Below are 9,965 nucleotides of genomic sequence, written 5' to 3' on the forward strand. Positions count from 1 at the left end.
CACAATTTTCTTCCCAAATTCCATCCCAAATCACGAATCAAATGATGAATTCAATGATGGATTCATGTACTCTAGCCAAATCAGAGTTAGAATCACTTACCCCGTTGAATTTCTTGAAAAACCTTCGAAAAATCGCCAAAATTCGAGCTCTCTAGGTCAAAATATCAAATAAAACCCAAAACCTCGTATTAATAGAGTACCCCCCAGATTTCCACCTCCACGGACCGCACAAAAACGACCGCGGTCCGCACTGCGGTCCGCACAAAACCAGTGCGGTCCGCACAAAAACGACCGCGGCCGCACAGGTTTTCCTCTGCAGTGATATGCTTTAGTATTTTGGCCATAACGTTTGATACAGATATCCAAATTGCGATTTCTTTACCTTCCTGGAAACTAGACACGAAGGACTACAAATTTGGTTTTTGAATCATCTTAACATTCCTTGTGGATCAAAAGATATGAGCGTCCGAAGTAGGACAAGTGAAATTTTTTTTCACCGCGGCCGCACTTCATTTTGTGCGGTCCGCACAACACCTACCGCGGCCGCACTTCATTTGGTGCGGTCCGCAAAGCATATACCGTGGGCGCACTTCTTTTTGTGCGGACCACGCGGGTGAGTTCTGAGGCCTGCAACCATTCTGGACCTGCTACAACTATGATTTTCGGCCTGAAACATCCCGGAACCTACCCGGAACTCCCGGAAACCAACACGTCCCATGACATCGTTCAAACTTGTTCAAAACTTTGGAACACTCACAACATCAAATCACCAATTTAACATAGGATTTAAGACTAAGAACTCCAAGAACTCTTAAATTATGCTTTCGATCAAAAAGTCTATCAAACCTCGTCCGAATGACCTGAAATTTTGCACGCACATCCCAAATCACATAACGAAGCTAACCAAATCATAAAAATTCCGATACGAGATCATATACAAACAAGTCAAATCTTGGTCAAACCTTTCAAATTCAAAGCCTTCGACTGAGACTGTTCCTTCAAATTCATTCCAATTTTTTTTCCTGAAAACCAAAACCAACGATCTATATCAGTCATAACACATTACACGGGGTAAGTCATGCCTGAATACCCTGACGAACCTTTACCCTTTCAACCGAATTCTCCTCCCTGGCGTTGTTCAAATCTTCCATTTTTGCTTTGCCCCTGTTTTTGATAGGACTTGGAGGAGGAGGAGGTGGAGGGCCCTTAGATCTCGTGGAGTAGGATGGCGATGCCAGAATGCACGAACTAACCTTTTAGGGAGGGGAATAAAAATAAAAGTAAAAACAACAAAAAGGTAACAAGTTAGTACGGATTCTGTAAAAATATTGCAATATTTAAACACATAGCATAAGAATATAAATCGTGTCCTAAATTGGGTGCCTCGTTGTTCCCGAGGTAGGCCTAGCGACAAGTTGGCTTGGAGAACTTATAATGCTAAATGTCTCATTTTATTGATGAAAATAAGACGAATCCCAAAACGACACTAAAATTGCATAAAGTAAAAATGTCACTAATGGCCATTGGCCTTATGACATTTCAAAGCGGAAAAAAAGAAAAGAAAATCCTGACTATTTGGTCCCAGAAGGACCTTCCCCAGACTCGGCATCTTTGGCTTCATCGAACAACGTCACCAGCTCACGCAATCCTAGCAGCAGATAAGCCCTAGCCAAATGTCCTCCTTCATTTCCCTCGGTGTTTTGGCAATTCTCGATCCTACGGATGAATTTCCCTTCCAGCTCTACTAAACTTCGCTCCAAGTGCCCTAGGCGCTTGTTGGCTCTAACAGCCATATCCTTCCATTCCTCGATCAACTTTTGGTTTGCTTCTTGAATTTCCTGATGCTCACTCTCGCACTCCCTGATCCTTTTGCGCAACTGATTCTACTTAACCTGTATCTCAACCCTTTCGTCGATGACCCTGTGACCTCGAACAGACCCGGGCCGTCCTAACCCAGCACGATCTTCTTCTAGCCAGCCTGGATAGTATGAAGTGTAGCTGGCATGATATCTGTCAGGCTCTATGGAATCCCTTTCCAGGATGATCTTGCTGTTCCATATGTGTTGAGCTTGACATTTGTATGGGCTATCGTCGTCTTGGAAATCAGCCCTGAAATGACTCATCTTCTCGACCTTTGGTACGACTTGCTTCCTTCCTGCCTGCCTCATGACTCGGAGAGGGACATAGGGATAAGTTCCCCTCAGACCAACAAGTATAAGGAATGGAGCGACGCGAGAGCGGATGATGAACTCTCCAGTGGGGAACCATTCGAACATCCATTGCACCTTGTCTTCTTTCAAGTTTTCAAACAACTCTACCCATCCTCGAGCATCCCCCGGCTGAGCAAACATGTCAGGCATATAGTTCATTCTCTTGGGATGGTGAAAGGCTATATGATCATTCCACGGCCTTCGCGGAAGCTCTTGACGGTATCGACCCTTTTGGAGATGTTCTATAAGCCAGAGTTGGAGTAGTAAGTTGCAACCCTCAAAATGACTGGCTCCTCGCTGACAGTTCTCCAAAGCTCGGTAGATCTCAGCAACAATCATGGGCACTATGCTGAAAGGCTGCCCTCCAATCCCTTCCATCAATGTCTTGGTGACCATGGCTAGTCTGGTGTGGATCCTAGCCTTCTTCATAGGAAACACTATCATTCCCAAGAAGCAGAACATAAAGACGAAAACCCTCCTGTGGATATGCCACAATGATGTGAGGGCGAATTCATCTGGATAGGTGCGGTAGGATTTGCTATGGCCGTACCTCTCATACAGGTAGTCGAAAGGAATATAGGAATCCTTCAAACAAGTCATGTTTGAATTTTTCTTCAACCCCATTATTTTGAAGAAACCTTACCCTTGCGGTTTTCTAGCATGAGCAAACCCGGAGTCTCCCAAGGAATACCGGCTAAACCTCCTATTTCCTCGAGCAGAGGGGTCATTTTAAGGTCCCCAAATCGAAATACTGATCTATCACTGTCCCAGAATAAGGTCGCAGCCTCTATGATTTTGTTGTCCGGTTGAATTTCCAAAAGAGAGGGTAAGTTTCCCAAATACTTGCGGACGATAGTCCGGTCACTGGAATGAAGGTCGTCCCACCAACTTAGCAACCTCGGGTGAATATTGGTTACCATGCCGAATCTGTGGATTTCGTGCCTCATTTTCTGCAAAACAAAGTGTTAGTCCCTCACCCCCTCCGGACTCGACTATTTAAATCAATAATTGGCATAAACAACATTTAGTCCTCCAAATAAATGCACAGAATATGGTGTTGTCCGTTTGGGTCCCAGGGGAACCCAGTGGACTTTGGATGAGGCTATCTTAAAGAGTCATTATGTGGACAACATAACTGACTCGACTAGGTTTGACAGTGATGCATGTACAGTTAAATAGAATAAGGTTTCTATGGGGTGCTAGACCGGTACCCTTGAGCGGACAACTCAAGAGGGAAAGGCACGGAACCGTGGACTGCACCGCTGATCGACTAGTTTTACCGCAAATATGCCTTTGCCAAATTTAGGGGGTAATAATATCGGAAGAGCGCAACAACTCATCAAGCATTGCTATGGTATTTGTTTGGCACGAGTGGAATATGATGTTGAAGATGCAATTACAAGAATGAAATAAATTGTCATGTATTTTCACGTTCATAATGATTACAATAATTGCTCAGAAATTACAACGGTATTGAAGGAAAACAGTAAATGAAAGCGTTAAAAAAAAGAAACAAAAAGACAAGTTAGTTTCGAATAAAGGTATTAAACAAATAAAGAAAACAATAAAGTCACGTATAACATGAAGTGGTAAAAGCCTAAAGAATCCCCAGCAGAGTCGCCATGCTGTCGACGCCCCCTTTTCTGAAGCAAAATCGCGTTTACGACATTTGGGAAGACAACTCTATTCCCGTTTGGGAATTGGGTTTTTGGAATTGAAGAGTCGCCACCTAATGATTAAGCGCATTAGGACACTAAGGGTTCTGAATTTGAAAACCAGAGTTCGGGTAAGGGCTAGAAATTATCTCGAGGGGAAGGTGTTAGGCAACCCTCAAGATCCACTAGTGTGGTTCCCAGCCATGCTATGTTGTGACTTTAATGTAAACAAGTATACAAATAAATTTACACATAAGGGTTGCAAAAAAGCATGTTGGAATCTATAATTTGTTTGAGGGAGAGTCTAAGTGCAAGAATTAGTCAAGACATTGAATAAAACAAAGAAGGAAAAGTTAGAAGGAAAAGGAATAATGCAGTGAAAAATTAAAGGGGAGTCTTGGGTAATTGAAAAGACATAATTTATTGATACTAAACAAAGTAACATAAGGAAAGGGGTCCTAGGTTTATAAATCACATGGATCATCCACACAACACCGGTAACCAATCGTACGCATAGTGTTATCGTGTGATCATCATCTCCATGTCTACCCTTCCCACCCCGTTAAGGTATTAATCGCGGAATGGTATCGCTACCTACAGCGTGCTATTACCCGTCCCACCTATCAGTCCTGGAGGCCTTTAGAACTACTAATCCTAAAGGGAGGAAGCTTGGCTTTTCAGAGGTTTAAAAGGATAAAATTCTAAGGCGACAATCAAAAACACATAATACACTTAATGGGGAGATAAAGCAATTAAAGGCTCAAGTAGGCCTCCTCATTTAGAGATACGAATTGTTTAGCACGTCTTACACATACTGTTTAGGTCCTTGATTAAAATTAGCGTAGGTAGAATTGATCTACCACGTATTTTCCAGATAGGGAGTCCAAATTAGTCCTGCTTAGATGTAGTTGCAGAAAAACTGACGATTGATTAATTATCTAACTATCTATCTGCGTCAAACAGGGTCTATATGCATTATATCTATTAGTTCAAAGACGGGGGAAGAACGAACTGATTGCAAAAAAAATATTTAAGTTACAGTATCGTAAGTTCTGCAAGCCCTTTAAACGAATTACTACTGATTTTAAAGATGAGTGGGCAATTTCAGATTTAAATCGATTACTCCTATAGGCATGCTTTCTAGGTGTTACGAATTTTGTTATGCAGAGATCTTCTAAGCAGGTCGTTGATATGATTGGTTTATTTTAGGCCCTATAAGTGGAATTGCCTAATGACAGATGCACGTGCAAAAATGCAGGAAAAATCCTATAGGCATATTATCTACGTGATGTGCAGAATTTTAGCAGTGATCTATTGACATGGTATATATTGCGAAGTGCAGAAAACCTATGAGCATGGTATCTATGTGAAGAATGCAGCATTTTAAAGTATTAATCCAATAGACATGTTTTCTATGTGAAAATGCAGAATTGAGAGAATATACACCCTATAGGCATGGTATCTACGTGATAATGCAGAATTGAGAAATATACACCCTATAGGCATGGTATCTACCCCTTTGGCATGTATCCTATCCCATCCCTTTTCACTATAACCCAGTAGTTATTACAAGGTTCATTACAAAGCTTATGACAGCCCAAGTGAATCAAAAGAATAAATGAAAATACATCAGTGATTATATCTGCATCTAATCAGCCTAATCCAGACTCAAAGCCTAATAATATGAGATAAACCAGCTTCCAGGATCGGATTTTTCAAAGCCTTTCTCTTATTTGGGATGTGTCAAGGTTCCAAGGAACTTCAAGAGTTCCAGGCAGTGCTTACACCCCAAATATTATTGCAGAACAGATTATAGTGCAGTGTGGAAGGGCCTGCCCTCAAGTGTCCAAGTTCAAAGGGAACTCAAGGTCCCAAGGCAAGGCTCACAGGAGGGGGGCAGGACTTAAGGGATTAGGAGTAAGTTTAAGTGCAATGGGGGGGAATTGGGGGGAGCCAGGGCAGACTGGTGGTCATGCTTAGCACCTGGGCTGCTGGTACACCCCTGACCAGTTTGTCAGCTTAAAAATTAGAAAGTTAGGACCCTTTGAGGGTCAGGTTCAGCCATGGACAGCAATTTAGAGGCTGCCAGGCTATACCTTAACTCTATACACATAAGGGAACGGGGGTATAGGAGATTGAAAGAGGTTGGGATCCGAAGGACCCAGTCTTAATCCATGACAACAACTTTGTATGTTGCCATGTCTTAAACTACAACCCAAGCACATAAAGGGGAATGGGGATAGGGATTCATTGCAGCAACATATAGCAAGACATAAGCATTCCTTTAAGGTTGACCTCTACAAAGCAGTAAAGTAGGCATGGGCATAAAAGCTTGTAAGTAAACACATTGGATTTTGATGCTTGAATCAAAAGTAGGACATACCAATTCGGAAGAGCAAGTAGGAAGAAACAGTAGATTTAGGGAAGCCAAATTGCAATCAAGAAGCAAGAGTGTAAGTTTTAGAAGAGATTTGTGATGATTAAAAATCGTGTGTGTGTTAAAGAAAGAGCAGTGTATTTATAATTGCAAAGAGGTGTAGCAAATAAGGCAAGAATCATAGTTTAGTAATAATTAAGGAACTATGTACCAATTAAAATCAATCAGCCTATAGACTTCCTTTAATTAAGGAGTCCAAATTCAAATGGTAATGGCCAGAAGTTATTTAAGGAAGGAAATCAAGTAAATACCTCGTGCAAGGTAGACAAATAAGGGTAAATACATGGTGGTACTTGATTTGTAAAACAAGGAAAGGGAATAAGTGAAATAACCAGTAAAGAATCCCATTGAAAGCCTTGCTCGAGTCAGAAAAGAGGTAAAAGGAAAGTTTTAATTTAGGGAAAAATCAGTAACAATCAAATAAGCAACATTAAAGGAATTCAGAATCAATTAACAGTTGGCAAGACCTTTGAAAGAGAAGCTCTCGTATAAAACACATAGACATGTCAAGCAAGAGGGTTTCAAAATCACAAACGCAGAAAAAGGTTCAAATTCAATTCATAAACTCGAAGTGAGTCTGAGAGTTCAAGGTTTCAAAATAGAACCCTTGTCCAAACATAAAACCAAATTTAGCCAAAGAAAACCCCCAAATCTTAGGGTTTTTAAACTGTAGCATTCAGGCGGGTGCTATGAGTGTGGTGAGTATGGTCATATCAAGAGAGCTTGCCCGAGGTTGTGGGGTGCTCAGTCACAGCAGCAGGGTCCTCGTCCTATGATACAGGCATCGGGTTATCCACAGACCGCCCAGCCAGCTAGAGGCGGGGGTAGAGGCCATAGAGGTGGAGATAGAGATCATAGAGGTGGAGCTCGGACCGCAAGAGGTAGAGGCCAGCCAGCAGCCGATCGTCCCAGAGATATGGTTTAGGGAGGTGGGGCCCAGCCCCGGTGTTATGCTCTTCCAGCCAGGCCAGAGGCTGAGTCTTCAGATGCAGTCATTACGACCCGGATTTCCCACCATCGGAGGTCGTGATGGCGCCTACTATCGGAGCTAGGCAAGACAAGCATTTAAACATTTTCTGATAACATCTCAACAATAATAATAATACGAGTCATTTAAAAATAAAGCGGAAGTCTTTAAAACATAGATATCTGAAAGGCAGATGCGGAAGGTTAACATTTCTCTACCCAAGACTGGTGTCGCTGACTCACGAACTATTAAAGAGTGCTAAAAACAAGTCTGAATAGAAGCACATGAATGTTTGTCTCGGTACAAGGAAAACAAACTAATAACATAGAAGGGACTCCGGCCTGCGAACGTCAGCTACGATACCTCGGAAGTCCCTGGACTGAAGTCAGCTCCCGATCAAATCCTACTGCTGAGGCCCAAAAGCTGCTCCTGAATCTGTGCAAAAAGATGCACAGAGTGTAGCATCAGCACAACCGACCCCATGTGCTGGTAAGTGCCTAGCCTAACCCCGGCGAAGTAGTGACGAGGCTAGACCAGACTACCAGATAAACCTGTGCAGTTATGAAATATATTGCAAAAAATAAATAGGAAACAAACAGTTATAAAAGGAGGGGGAAAACATGTTGTGGGGAGCCAACAGTTAAAACAGGAAGTCTAAACTTAAAGGATAGAACAGCCAGCAGAAACTTAAATTTGGAGTAAACGCAATTAAACTATAGCTTGTTGCGGCGCGCAACCCGATCCGTTCACATACAATACTGTTGCGGCGTGCAACCCGATCCTCAGCTATCACTGTTGCGGCGTGCAACCCGATCCATAAATAGACAGTGTTGTTGCGGCGTGCAACCCGATCCACAATTATATAGTGTTGTTGTGGCGTGCAACCCGATCCACAATTATATAGTGTTCTTGTGGCGTGCAACCCGATCAATGTATAAATAACACAACCTCGCCCAATCAACAATACCAACCAATGGGGGCGAGGGGATAGACAAACAGTAATAGAAAATTCCGGCAAGGGAAACACAAGTAAACAGTTAAATCCCGGCAAGGGAGAAAATCAACAAAACCAATAACACGTCCCGTCAAGGGAGTAACCATCAACTCTTTCTCTTTTCTATACTTCTCACTTATAATTCACTTAACATCCGAGCCACCACTCCAAAGAGTCATTCCATATCATATACCTCCTCAATCCGTAACACAACTCGAGCCATTGCTCCACGAAGTTTAGTAATCGTAATCCCTGTCTCATGCTCTTTACAGATAGAAATCATCAAATAAGCATGGAAGAATCACAACAATTCAAGATAATCTCAATATAAGGACACACAGTCATGCTAGACAACAATGTATAGATACTCGTCACCATGCCTATACACCGTACTCAACATTTAGCAATTAACAAACAACACTCTAATCCTATTCCCTCAAGCCAAAGTTAGATCAAACACTTACCTCGGTCCATAGAATAGCAATCAATCCTCAAGTACCGCCTTTCCTCTACAATCCGACTCCGAATCAATGATATCTATGCATAATTAATTCAATAATATCAATAAAGACTCAATGGCAACACCCCATAGCCTAGATATGGCATTCTTCCAAAAATACCAAAATTCGACACCGGGCCCACATGGTCCAAACACGAGGCTCGGACCAAAACCAAATCACCCATAACCCCATGAGTTCAAATATGCAATTTGTTTTAAGATTCGACCCCAAATTGAGGTTGAATCACCCAAAATTCTCAAAAACCTAACTCTACCCAAAACACCTTAATTTCTACTTTGATTTCATGATTTAGACATAGAAACTCATTAATTAACGAAGAAAAATGAAGGAAATAAGTGGGAAATTACTTACCCAAGTGATCTTGAAGAGTGGGGGCTTCAATGGAGTCCTAAAGCTTGGGGAAGAAGAGGGTTCGTGAGAAAAATGCCCATGTCCCGAAACTATTCTGCTTTTAACATTTTAAAGAAAATCACTGGGCGTATTTACTCTATGCGAACGCAGAAGGAGGCTTGCGATCGCATAGGGGAAGGGAAAATTGACCATTGCGATCACAGAAGTGGTCATGCGAACGCATAGAAGAAAAGGGGCTGTGCATACCGGGGTTGGTTTAATGAAATGCGATCGCGAAAGCTTAATGCGATCGCAAAGAACGAAGGGGCTAAGGTACGCGATCGCAGAGGAGTTCATGCAATCGCATAGAACAGAAAATGGACCTGATCAATTAACCCTACGGGATCGGAGAAAGATGTATGCGATCGCAGAGTGCAATTTACCTGAACACCAGCAACAGCAGTTTTCTGCAATTTTTCTTAAGTTCAAACACCCCGAAACACCTCCGAAAACACTCCCGAGCCCTCGGGGCTCCTAACCAAACACACACACTAACTCAACAACCTCATACAAACTTAACCGAGCGATCAAATTGCCATAACAACATCAAAATAAATGAATCAAACCTCAAAATCATCATTTTTCATTCTAACTTCATAAACTTCAAATTTTAGATATTTAGGTCCGAAACACGTCAAATGACGTCCGATTTCGACCAAATTTCACAGAAAGCGCTTAAACCATATATAAGACTTGTACCGGGCATCGGAACCAAAATACGAGCCCGATACCACAGTCTTTTAATCAATTTTCATTTCCATTTTTCTTAATAATTTCAGAAAGACAATTTC

This window comes from Nicotiana attenuata, unplaced genomic scaffold (genome assembly GCF_001879085.1).
Source record: "Nicotiana attenuata strain UT unplaced genomic scaffold, NIATTr2, whole genome shotgun sequence".
In the NCBI taxonomy this organism is placed as follows: Eukaryota; Viridiplantae; Streptophyta; class Magnoliopsida; order Solanales; family Solanaceae; genus Nicotiana; species Nicotiana attenuata.